The sequence below is a fragment of the Lissotriton helveticus genome, chromosome 6, assembly GCF_964261635.1.
Source record: "Lissotriton helveticus chromosome 6, aLisHel1.1, whole genome shotgun sequence".
NCBI classification, from domain to species: domain Eukaryota; kingdom Metazoa; phylum Chordata; class Amphibia; order Caudata; family Salamandridae; genus Lissotriton; species Lissotriton helveticus.
Genome location: NC_136067.1, coordinates 2,043,141,973 through 2,043,154,868, shown reverse-complemented (window position 1 = coordinate 2,043,154,868; position 12,896 = coordinate 2,043,141,973). Strand labels below are relative to the sequence as shown.

The window sequence follows — 12,896 nt, the reverse complement described above, 5'->3', positions numbered from 1 at the left end:
CCTGTCTATGAATCCGCTACAACATACAGATAAGGCCCAATAAGGCCAACATCCTTTGGAGGAAACAATGCATGGCAGTTTGGGCTGGACTGTTTTTATAGATTATTGTGGCTCTGGCCATAAGAAGCATTATGCTGATAATAGTGCTTTGTTTTCAGCATTAGCGGCTCTGTAATGGGCCATCACTAACATCTTTTGTCATGTATATCTTGGTTGGGAGAAGGTGTCAAAAGGGAACAGACTCCAAATATTCTTCAAACCAGCCGCCCCCATTTCTAATAATCATACTGTGGGTACTTTTACGCGTTTGTAAGTCCTGCCTGAATAGAACAGTATGTTTGGCAATCATGTATTTGATTGCATTTTTAAAACAGCAATAGACCTTAACTGCAATGTTTAAATACGTCTAGACATATTTAAACATTGGCAGTTTAAAACAATAAGCGTGAACATTTTTGAAGGGAGGGTCAATGGGTTTTTTTCACAAGAGGGGGGGAAGGGGGCACAGCATTAAAAAAGTTTGAAGACCACTGCTCTAGAGAGAGACTTGTTCAACTTCTCGTGCTGCTGGAAAGGGTCATCAAGGGAGGGGTCGAGGTCACCAGTAATTTATGAGATTGTATGACGTTACAACGAATTCCGTTGCAACGCATGCCTTTACCACGCATGCGTTACAACGGAATTCGTTTTCCACGCATAACCTTTACCTCGAATATTCCTTTACCACGCATACATTTACAACGTTTTTCGTTGTAAATGTATGCATGGTGAGGGCATACTCTTGCTAAAGGTTATAACTCTCCCCTTACATGCCCCCAGCCTCCACTCCTTATATTTACCCCTGCCCTTAACCCTTAATATATATATATTTATTTTACTAAAATGCCCCTTACCTTTTAACTCGCCTTCTCTCCATCTTCTTTGTTTACGTTGGTCGTACGTCGTTAAGAGGAAGCGGAAGTTACTTTCCGTTTCCTCTCTAATGACGTTGATTGCTTCAGCTTCGACTCTTCAGGTTAGTTTTTATTTTTTTGGGGGGGGGAGACCCCCCCAGCCCCCCTTTTTATCCCAACGCTTTATTTTTTTTATGGGGGAGACCCCCCAAACCCACCCTTTTTTTTCTTTTCATTTACCACACATGCCTTTACTACGTATTTCGAAGTAAAGGTATGCGTGGTAAAACCACTCGTTGTAACCACGCATGCGTTGTAATGCATGCGTGGTAAAGGATTTCATGGAAACGGCTTCGTTGTAGAGGCCATTTCCCAATTTATGATATGCTAGTTCCCTGACCCCATGGTTTGGGCTCTGGCTATGCAGGGCCCTGCACTTTAGCATTCCTAATTCTTTTAAAGGAAAGACAATGCTTGCTCATTAACACTGCAATGAGTCAGCTGTAGATTTAGGTAACGCCTGCCCTAATGGCTATAAAATCCTCCACAAACCAAGAACCACGGGTAGGGGAGGAGGGGTGGGGGTGATTTTTAAAGAGGAGCTGGACTTTAGAGCTCTGCAGGTGGATGAGGTTGAGGGGATAGAAATGCTGGGGCTCTCCCTACACTCCTCCAGTGGGAACCTCCTTACAGGACTGCTGTGTTATAGACCACCAGGGGGGACCACACCCTATCAAAACCTCTATGACACTATCACCAACTTGACACTGGCACACTCTAATATGATCATTTTAGGAGACTTTAATCTCTGGGAAGATGGGAATGTCAATAGCCAACTGCGCGATCTTAGGCATACATGCACTAATCTAAATCTTTCCCAGCTGGTGGAAGACCCAACATATCGAGGGGGTCATACCCTTGATCTGCTATTTTCCAACCAATCCACTACAAGGATATTAAATATTACTCCTCAGACTTGGTCTGACCATTATCTCATCCAGTTTACCATTAGGATGCCACACTCTGGAGACAGGTCTGGTCAGCAAAGGACCTACAGGAGAGGCAGGGAATGGGCTAAACTGGAGCGGACTGGATCTCCCATATTTGATCTGGGCGTCACTCACTTTGCACCTATAATGACCGTTGAAGAAAACTACAAAGTGTTTATTAAACATATAGATGACACTTTGGATCAAGTTATCCCTATTAAAGAAATAAAAAACAAAAACAAAATCTCGGCTCCATGGTATTGTGAGGAGTTGAAACAGCTCTGTGCGCTCCGCAAGAAGGCGGAAAGGAAATGGAGGAAATGGTATGATGAGGAAGATAAGAAAGATCTTAGACGGATACAAGTGCAATATAAAGAAGAAATTCTTAGGGCCAAGGCAGATTTTTATGCCAGCTCGATCATTCATGCGCCCAATGGGACTAAAGCTCTGTTTAGAATTATTAAGGACATCTCCTCCCCTACATGTTTGGAAAATAAAGTTGTAGCATCTCAAAAATTATGTGATGGAATCGATCTACATTTTCAGGACAAGATTGCAAATATTGTGAATAACATGCATGATAACGATAATGGTGAACAACTCAACCCTGAACATTGGATTGAGGAGGACTTACAACTGCCAGCTTACCTGGATAACTTCCAGGCATTAACAGAAAAGGTTTTTGATAACTGGGAGATAATGTTTCCTCTGGCTCTCCCCTTGACCCTTTTCCCCATAAAATGTGGAAATCTCTCGGGCGTAACACCTTTCCATGGCTGAGACAGATATGCAATTAGTCTTTGGAAGAAGGTACGGTCCCGGAATGTTGGAAATTGGCGGTGGTGTCCCCCCTGATTAAAAATCCCTCCTTGGACCCGTCAATACCGGCTAATTTCAGGCCCATTTCTATTCTCCCCTATCCGGTGACGATTCTGGAGAAAGCAGTCAGTAGGACTTTGTCATGTTTTCTGGAGGAGAACCTTTTACTGGATAAAGACCAGTTTGGCTTCCGCCCGGGGCACGGGACTGAATCCGCTTTGACCACGATGATGGATAATCTACGTATGCAGGCCGACAGCGGGAATGTCACTATTTTAGTGCTTCTCGATATGTCGGCCGCATTCGACACGGTGAACCATCTTCTATTAGTGGAAAGACTGAAGAGATAGGAGTGATTGGCCGTGCACTGCAATGGCTTCAGTCCTATCTGGAAGGTCGACAGCAGGTGGTAACTTTTGCATCTTTTTCCTCTGGTAAATCCTCAGTTGCCCATGGGGTGCCGCAAGGTTCTGCAATTAGCCCTATTTTATTTAATGTCTACTTGCAGCCCTTGTTTTCCATCATAAAGTCCTTCGGAGTCTGCTTAGTCAATTATGCCGACAATACTCAACTGGCCTTCTCCTTGGAAGGGGACCTTGCAGTATCGATAGACTTGTTCCAGCTATGCATGCGGCAGACGACGGACTGGCTCAGAAGGAATTCTCTGCAATTCAATAGCGGAAAGACAGAGGTAATGTACTGTTCGGCAGGCAGGATGGCTAGACAACTGCATTTTGATTTCAGACTCTTACCAGTGGAGGAATCGCTAACCCCGGTCAGGAAAGTTCACAATCTGGGGGTGCTGTGTGATGACGACCTCCAGATGGAATCACAGGCAAATAAGACTGCTAGCGTATGCTTTGTCCTTATCCGCATGCTACGGAAAATACTCCCCTTACTACCTAAAGAGGCACGTCCTCTGGTGGTAAGTAGCATTGTGGGAAGCAGGCTGGATTACTGCAACTCCCTATATTTGGGAGCCCCTGTGTACATCTGCCAAGGACTGCAAAGAATCTAGTCTGCAGCAGCCAAACTGGCCCTTGGTAGGCCACGGAGCTCTTCTTCTTCCATGGCTCTAAGAGAGCTACATTGGCTGCCCATTAGGGAAAGGGTCCATTTTAAAGCTCTGTGTATGGTTTTTCGAGCTGTGCACGAGCTTGGTCCTGTCCCCTTACAGGAAAGGTTCATGTGGTATCATCCCACAAGGCAGCTTCGCTCTTTTAGCGCTGGCCTGTTGACGATCCCCCGGTTTAAATGGGCCAGGATGGAGGAAGGGCTTTTAGCAGGGTTGGTGCTCGTTTATAGAATGAGCTCCCTCAGAGCCTCAGTTTAGTCAACTCTCTGTTAGAGTTTCGTAGGAACTTAAAAACTTGGCTTTATCCCATGATTTAGGTTCCTGCTCCTCTCCCCTTCTGCTGCGATCCGCCTCTACTCTGGTCATAGTTAGTTCTTTAGTCTGATGCGCCAGGATACCCGTAGGGTGACAGTACGCGCTATATAAAAGCTGAAATCAATCAATCAATCAATGACTGAGGCATCATCTGCACTTGAAAGGATCTCTGCCCTGTTCCCAACCTGGCTGTTAACCTCAGACCTTCCAAGTAAAGAAGGCACAAATGACAAATTATATTCAGGGTCACTGGAATTATGCGGCAGGAGAGGGCCAAATCATGTGGTAAGAACATAAACATTTTGAAGAACATTTTCTGATCATATTACTTCACTATTTTGTCTTTCTTACACTTGTTAACACTGTCTGGGCATTAGTGTCACCTCATTGTTAACAGTTTAGCACTTAAACATAGCCATAAGCAACGAAATGTGACCAGTCAACCTTTACAAAGGGGGTTGCACTGTAAGGCAACATATGTTGCTGTGTCTTTAGTAACTTTTGAACCATTACTGCTAGAACATTTTTTAGGGGGTGGAGGATGGTGAAATCTGCAGATTATGCAGAAGATGAATTATGTGGCAAGAATACAGGAAATCCATAATTATGTGAAAAACCCTGGAGCTGCACAATCGCATAATTCCAGTGGCCCTAATTATGTTGTATGTAATTACATATATATAGCACTTATTACCCATGACAAGCAGTAGCCAGCGCTATATAAATGCAAAAAAGGAGAGAACTATTTAAATGGCGTTGCAATGATTCAGCGTTCATTAGGCAGTCCAGACTTTTTTTTACCAACATCATCTTGCATTCTCTAAGGGAACGCTTGTAGTTTTGCATCTAAAAATTCCAAATACTGGCTAAAAACTAAGAATGTGCATAGTGATATTGGCAAATAAGGGGTCTGCACCGTTAGTTTGTTTTGGTGGTGGGTGGCACCAGCATTTAATAGTTTGGGCAGGGATTTTTAAAAGATTGTAACGCAGGCAGCCTCCGATTAAAATTGTCTTTTTCACGTGTCATGCAACACAGTTACTCCAACAGTTCAGCATTAACGAAGTGGAAATGGCAAATATATGCCTAAACTGACGACCTACATGCAAATGTCACATATTGTAACTGAAAACCCCAGTGAGGTGCAGCTTGGGTACCTGTGGCACATCGAGCTACGGCACCCATGTTTCTGTATACCCAAGTGGGTTGATTGGTATGAAGCAGACTACAACTCCCATAATGCATTAGATTGATAAATCAATGCTCAGGAACGGAGAATCAGATAGCTGGTAAAACGGAAAAAATGGTACATATAGAATATTTAGGGGCAATAAGAGCTATATAAATATAATGCAATGGCAATATTTGTTTTTCCTATCTCCTCGCTGTCACCGGTTTGTTTCAGACAGTACTCTCTTTTGAGCTCTTTTATAAAATAAGACCATACAACATACCTAACGCTTCTAGGTAGAGTATTGTTTACATTTCCTCTCGGTCCTCGATGCCAGGGCCCCGCACAGTTACACGAACGACAATGAACCAGGCATTGACGTTGTCCAAAACCCGGAAGAGTTCTACTTACACCTAATATGAGAAGTGCCAAATGCAAGGCGCGGTCTAGTCTTTGCAGAGTCGCCATGGCGACGGGGCACGCTTGCTCCATGCGCAAGCACAGTCTGTACACACAACCGGGGACCCGGAAGCTGCCCAATCGAAGACCCGGAAGCTGCCCAAGCGCTTTTAAGACCTAGACTTAGATATAAAAGAATGACAAGAGCCCAATCGAAGGTGAATGAAGCACCTCTTAAGTACCAATTAAATATGGCGGCAACAATTACTGCAGCCTAGAGTAGCCTCCGATGTGATTGTCCCTTGTTTGTGTCTACGGCCTTAGAACCTCTAGCCTGCTCACATTGAAAGCCAGTTTGTGTGGCTGTGGGAGCCATGGTACTGGAGGCCAGTGAGGGAACAAACCACTGTACGGCACATCTGGCTGAATTTGTTGGCTTAAAATAGTACTGTGTGTTGCTGCCTAAAAACGTATCTTTCGATAGGTTCGAGTTAATTACGAGAAGTATGTTTTAATGTGTACAACCTGTGAAATTCATGATGGGGTTCAACCTGTGAAAAAACTGAAATTCATTAAAGCCATTGGGTATTGAACGGCATTGTTCAGGTTTATACAGGTATGGTTCTGTTTTAGCAGCAAGCAAGCTCAATGAGAGGGACAGAAACCAAATTAGTTATTGTTTATTTTAGCATAATGGCTTTTATTTTTCACAAAATATTGCAAAATTATTAAAGTATTGGCGTGCATTACTTGTCTATCCCAATACTACAGGGGAGAGTTTGAGTCCCTTAGGTGCACAGCCACATTTTCATGAATGCCCCAATCTGAGCAGTGGGGTGCTCAGGATTTTAAGCATGTGACCTACTTGCAGTGTCATAAACTGATTGTGAGTCACAAAATAGGCCCTGTAGTTTTGCTGCTGCGTTCTGCATTTAGCCACCTGTTGTCCGAACCAGGTTCAGAAGACCAACAGCTGCTGGTTAACTTCTAATGGACAGTAGCTAAGAACAAGCTAACATTTTAGAAGAAGACAGTGGGAAATTAAAAAAAAGAATCAGGAGCATATATTTGGCCCATGGACTTCAATTGCAGCAGAAGCAATCTGTCTTTGTTTATTTTAATTATTAGTCAGGGATCATTAATGCAGTTCAAGAACACATTTAAACATGCTTACTGTTTATATGGGGAAAATACATTCTCCTTTTATATTCTCTCACTTTCCTCTTCTAATATGGTGAAATGTAAGCAGCAACAACATAAGGGTGTTGTGCACCCCTGCATGAATGATACAAGCTTCATGGGCAGGGAGTCGGCCTTTCTGTACCCTAGGACAGGATAGGATGCTGTACACCCAGTCTTGCATGCCACACATCGAGGGGGACAGATGCAATGAGAAGAAGAGCAATGCGGTCATCCTGCACATCCATAGCATTTCACTACAGAGGTTTTTTGAGCTGCTCCTTGCACACCTAATGGGTACGACGCGATGAAGGTGTTTTTTGCTCTCTGTGAAGTGGTGAGAAATTGTGAGAGATCAGCCCTTGTCCATTATGGCCATTTGGTCATCCTAGGAAGCCACAACGATATTCCGACCTGAGGCAGATGGCAAGACACCTCTTCCAGGCGTCAGTCCTCACTGCAGCATTTGAACCAGCTACCACTCTTGTGATGAAAAAGCAGGGTCTTAGCACACAAGGCAAGCAGTCTACCTCCTTTCCCTTCTTTCCCAGCAGCAACAGGCAAACCGCACTGTATAGAAGGGCATCCAGGATTCCTGCCCATGGCCGAGTTCTGTTTGTTGGCTTGTGCCCAGGAATCCCTTGCAGTGATAATGTGAACTTACTACTTGGCTCACAGGGCCAGCTTTTATTCCGACAGAGTGGCCCTTGGTACCTGGCCTTAGAATCATAAGTCATAATATCTGTTGGACCCGGCCTCGTGGCATGGTCCCACTGCTCCCGCAGAGCGGGCCCTGGACAACATCAACCCTTATCCCCCGGCTGAAAAGCTATCCCCTCCAAACTTCACGAGGGCCGCCACCCCTGGCGATCCCCGGCTCTCCCCCTCTGGAGCCCGGTGACCCCGGCTCGCCCCACTCTACGGATCAGACCCCGATTCCGGCCCCCCATTTCAGGCCCGACTCCATCTTGGACCCTACACGTCCGGACCACGTGGCCTCGGCCCGACCTCGGCCACAGCCCCAGCGAAGCCCAGACATCGAGGCACCAAGATCCAACCAGGTGGTAAAGCGGCCACTTGGCAGATCCAGGAGGAGGGGAGTTTCGATAGGCCTCCAGCCGTCCGCGGACGCCTGGTTTCGATCGCCCTCCGGCCTCCCTGGGCGCTGGCTCCTCCTCCCTGCTGGGTGTCTGGACACTCTCATCCCGGCCCCTCTGACCCCCAGGCGCGAGGGTCCGGACATCAAAGGACTCCAGACCTATATCTGGGGCAGCTCTGGGATGGGTTGGCAGTTGTATCCTGGAGTCGAGAGCCCTGCTGACGCTGTCGCGGCTGACCCCGAGAAGAACTCACTACTTGAAACCCTGAACCCTCTTTGGAGTCCTGCTGGCGCTGCCGTGGCCCAACCTCGCTGAAACCATCTTTGGAGTCCTGCTGGCGCTGCCGCGGCCCAACCTCGCTGAAACCATCTTGGAGTCCTGCTGGCGCTGCCGCGGCCCAACCTCGCTGAAACTATCTTTGGAGTCCTGCTGGCGCTGCCGCGGCCCAACCTCGCTGAGACCATCTTTGGAGCCTGCTGGCGCTGCCGCGGCCCAACATCGCGAAAACCACCTTCGGAGCCTGCTGGCGCTGCCGCGGCCCAACCTGGCGGAACCCCCCAGCTCGAGGATTGAGAGCTGAGCGTAGGGTATCCCCGTGCTAGACTGATATTAAGACTGTCCCGCTACCCTTTCTCCCCTTGTGACCGAGACTCTGAGGATCCCTCGATCCGTTGTATATATTACTGAAGGAACCGAACCATTAATGCAGATAAAGATTCGAAGACGTACTCTCTTGTGTGGTGTCCCTTTGTTGTGCGTGATTACTCTGCTTTGACGATTCTTGGAGAGGGCCCTCGCTCTGGAGGCCTCTCGACGGCGCTCGGCCAACTCTTTAAGGAGAGGTGGGTCTCGGGGTGGTCAGTCAGACACCTTCTGCCTCCCCAGGGACCGCCTTTCTAACATTGGTGGCAAGCGGTGCGATCCGAGCCGACGCAAATCGTACAGAGAGTGACTTACCCACTACTGACAGAAACACACCGCAACCATGACTACCAAAGAAACCAGACCAACGGCGGGGTTCCAGAAAGAACGACTAGATGATTATAATCACAAAGAAGTGAAACAATTCTGCAAGGACCTGGGCATCGCTACCACTGGACTAAGCACCAAGGAAGATTTCAAACAGGCCCTACAAACATGGGTGGAGGCAGGGGCAACGCCACCCCAAAGCGAAGACGACACGGGTCCGATCATACACCCCGAGACCAACGCAATCCCAGCGGGGGAAAGACCTACGAACATAGACACGGGCCTCTCCCCCGAGACGCCCGAGAGCGAGAGAGGAGCCGGCTCCACGAATTGGAGCTCGCCCGACTCCGTCTGGACGGAGAACTGCAACTGGCCGAGAAAAAGATAGCCCTTGAGCAACTACGGCTACAAGGGGACCTAGAGGAAAAACGAAGGCAGAGAGACTTAGAGGAGAAGAAGCTCACGTTCGAGCACGAGCGTGGCTTAAAAGAACTTGAGATCAAGGCCAAAACTGGGGAGGCCAACGCCTCCGGGAACCGGAGCCCACCTCCTCCTGCGGACACGAAGGTCCACATGCCCAAAGACGTCGTCAAGGAATATTACAAAAACAACGACATCCAGCAGTGGTTTAAGGCCTACGAGGTAGCCATGCCTCTCATCGAATACTCCATAAAGACTGGGGTGCCGGCTTGTGGGGGAAGTTCGTCAACGAAGGGAGAGACTCCCTGCTAGAGCTCCCCGACGCAGAGATGACCTCTTATGAACACATGAAAGCCGCCCTCCTTACTCGCTATCGGCTCACCCCCGAGATGTACCGGCAGCGATTCCGTGACTGTAAAAAACTCCCCGGTACTACATGGGTGGAGTACGTGAACTTCTATAGTAGAGCCCTAGAGGGGTGGATCAAAGGCAGCCAGGTCACCACCTACGAGCAACTGTTCAACCTCATTGTGTGGGAGCACCTCTCCAACAACTGTTTTATCGAACTGAGGCAGCATCTCCTCGACAGCAAACTGACCGAGCCCCGTAAACTCGCCATCGAGGCCGATCGATGGGTGAGCACCCGGGTCCCCCGGAGCCCGATGGGAGACTACGGCCGAGCTTCCCCGGGGAACCACTGCCCGTGAGGCGGCGGAGGAGGCCCGAACAGGATCCGCGACTCCCCCGCGGGGCCGCCCCCGACCTCCATTTCACCATCCCTGGCCAGAAGAGGGGCCCCCCCAGCACGACCGGGGCCCCGCCCGAACGTTACCTGCCACCGATGCCAGCGACCCGGTCACTATGCCAATGACCCCCTCTGCCCGATGAACCAACGACCCGGCCCCACCGGTCCTCCAAACCGCCAGATCGCCACCGCCGCCGCCCTAGGAGAAGAAAGGGGCGAGGAAGAGGACTATGACCACGAACAGGCCGAGTGGGAGCCCGCCGCGATGTCCCTGGTGTGTCTGGGCGAAAGAGATATGATCCCCCGGGCCCCGATCCCGGGCAACACTCAAAAGTACCGCCAGTGGGTCACCATTAATGGGCGCCGGACCGAAGCCCTCCGCGACACCGGAGCCAGCGTGACGGCTGTCCGTTGCCACTTGGTAACCCCTGATCAGATCCTGCCTAATGTGCTGTGCCCCGTACGGTCGGCTGACAATTCCGAAAGCCTGTGCCAGATGGCCCGCATTCCCTTCGAATGGGGGGGGGTGTCAGGCATGCTGAAAGTGACCGTCCGGGACGATGCCCCCGTGGACTGCCTCCTCGGGAACGACCTAGAAAGTTCCCCCATGGCCAGCGTCGAACGGAGAGAGCATCTAGGGATGCCAGGCCTTCCCGAGTGGGCCTGCGCGACCACCTGATCCATGGCCGCCCGGGTCGCCACCCCGACGGAAGTCGCCCCGACTGAAGACCCCGAGTGGCCCGCACCTCGCCACCCGCTGTATCCGAAGACAGCGACCCAGAACCCGACCCGCTGGGGCCCCCAATGAAGAAATTGCTGAACTTGGCCACCTCCCGGAACTAGCCCAGTGGCGCCAAGAAGGTGGCCCCACACGGGAACAGTTCCGGCAAGAGCAGAAAACCTGTCCCTCCCTCGAAGGAATCCGACAGCAAGCCACCACACAAGCCGCCGGAGACACCTCGGGGTCCCATTGGATCTATTGGGACCACGATCTCCTCTACAGTGAACAAAAAATTGCCGAACTGGGGGCCAGCCGGGTGCTGGTGGTCCCCCTCCGATTCAGAGACTTCCTTCTGAACCTGGCACACGACGTGCCCCTCGCCGGGCACCTGGGGCAGGACAAAACATACAGCCGCCTGGTGACCCATTTCTACTGGCCCAAAATGAAAAACAATGTGAACAATCACTGCCGGACTTGCCCCACCTGCCAAGCCAGCGGGAAGAGTGGAGGGAAGCACAAGGCCCCCCTCCAACCCTTCCCAGTCGTCAGCACCCCCTTCGAGCGGGTGGGAATAGACATTGTGGGACCTCTGGATCCCCGCACCTCCCAAGGACACCGGTTTATTCTCGTCCTGGTGGACCATGCCACCCGCTATCCCGAAGCCATCCCTCTCCGGACTGTGACGGCCCCCGTGGTGGTCCGGGCGCTAATGGGGATCTTCTCCCGGGTGGGATTCCCCCGAGAAGTGGTCAGTGACTGGGGTACGAACTTCATTTCTCGATACATGAAATCCCTGTGGCACCAGTGCGGGGTCACGTATAAGTTTACGACCCCCTACCACCCCCAAGGGAATGGGTTGGTGGAACGTTTCAATAGAACTCTCAAAGGGATGATCATGGGCCTGGAGGAGCCCTTGCGTCGCCAATGGGACGTGCTGCTGCCCTGCCTCCTCTTCGCCTATCGGGAGGTCCCACAGAAGTCCCTGGGATTCAGTCCCTTCGAACTATTGTACGGACACCCCGTCCGGGGTCCCCTCAGCCTAGTCAAGGAAGGCTGGGAGGTCGCCGCCCAAGGTACTCCTCCAGCTGTCTACCGGTACCTCCTAACCCTCCGAAATCAGACTCGGAAGTTCGGGGAACTTGTAGAAGCGAACCTCGAGGCCAGCCAGGAGGAAATGAAACGCTGGTACGACCAAAACGCCTCTTCCATTGAGTTCGAGCCGGGTCAACAAGTTTGGGTCATGTCCCCGGTCGAACCCTGTGCCCTCCAGGACAAATGGACGTGGCCCTTCAAGGTGGTGGAGCGCAAGAGCCCCTTCACTTACCTGGTGGACATGGAGACCCCCAGGAACCCCCTCTGGGTCCTCCACTCCAACCGACTCAAACCGCATTTGTCCGAACAGAACTTAGCCTGCTGATGGCTACTGATGGCGGGGCCGAAGACGACTCTGAGCCCCTACCAGACCTTCTGAGCACCTCCGAAAAAGACGGCTCCGTCGAGGGGGTCCCCCTCTCCTCCGCCCTGACCCCAGAACAGCACCAGGATTGCCGGAAATTGTTGGGTCAATTCGCAGACTTGTTTTCCCTCACCCCCGGAGTCACCCAGTGGTGTGTCCACGACGTCGATACCGGGGACAGCCCGCCTGTGCGACACCGGGCCTACCGAGTTCCCGACCGAGTGCGGAACTGCCTCCAGTTGGAGGTCTCCAAGATGCTGGCCCTGGGGGTAATCGAACCCTCCGACAGTCCATGGGCCAGTCCAGTCGTCCTGGTCCCAAAAGCCGCCGCCCCTGGTGCCACTCCCGAACTACGATTTTGTGTCGACTACCGGGGGTTGAACGCCGTCACCCGGACTGATGCACACCCCATTCCCCGGCCTGATGAGCTGATCGACCGCCTGGGGGCGGCCCGCTACCTGAGCACCTTCGACCTCACCTCCGGCTATTGGCAAATCGGACTCACTCCGGGCGCCCAAGAGCGCTCCGCTTTCTCGACCCCCGATGGCCACTACCACTTCAGAGTGATGCCCTTCGGGATGAAGAACGCCCCCGCCACATTGCCCCCGCCACATTTCAGAGACTGGTGAATAAGGTGTTGGCGGG

The 12,896-nt window shown here is 50.9% G+C and overlaps 1 protein-coding gene across 2 annotated transcripts in view; it reads right to left on the bottom strand.

The window, feature by feature from the left end:
- KHK (ketohexokinase) overlaps positions 1-5,917 on the bottom strand; it is a 76,290-nt gene extending 70,373 nt beyond the window's left edge. Inside the window, exon 1 of one of the 2 annotated variants that reach the window (XM_078650065.1) lies at positions 5,546-5,917. The gene's annotated coding sequence lies outside the window, so the exon portion shown is untranslated. The remainder of the gene's footprint in view (positions 1-5,545) is intronic. The other variant, XM_078650068.1, reaches the window with a different exon arrangement.
- Between the last annotated feature and the right edge of the window lie 6,979 nt (positions 5,918-12,896).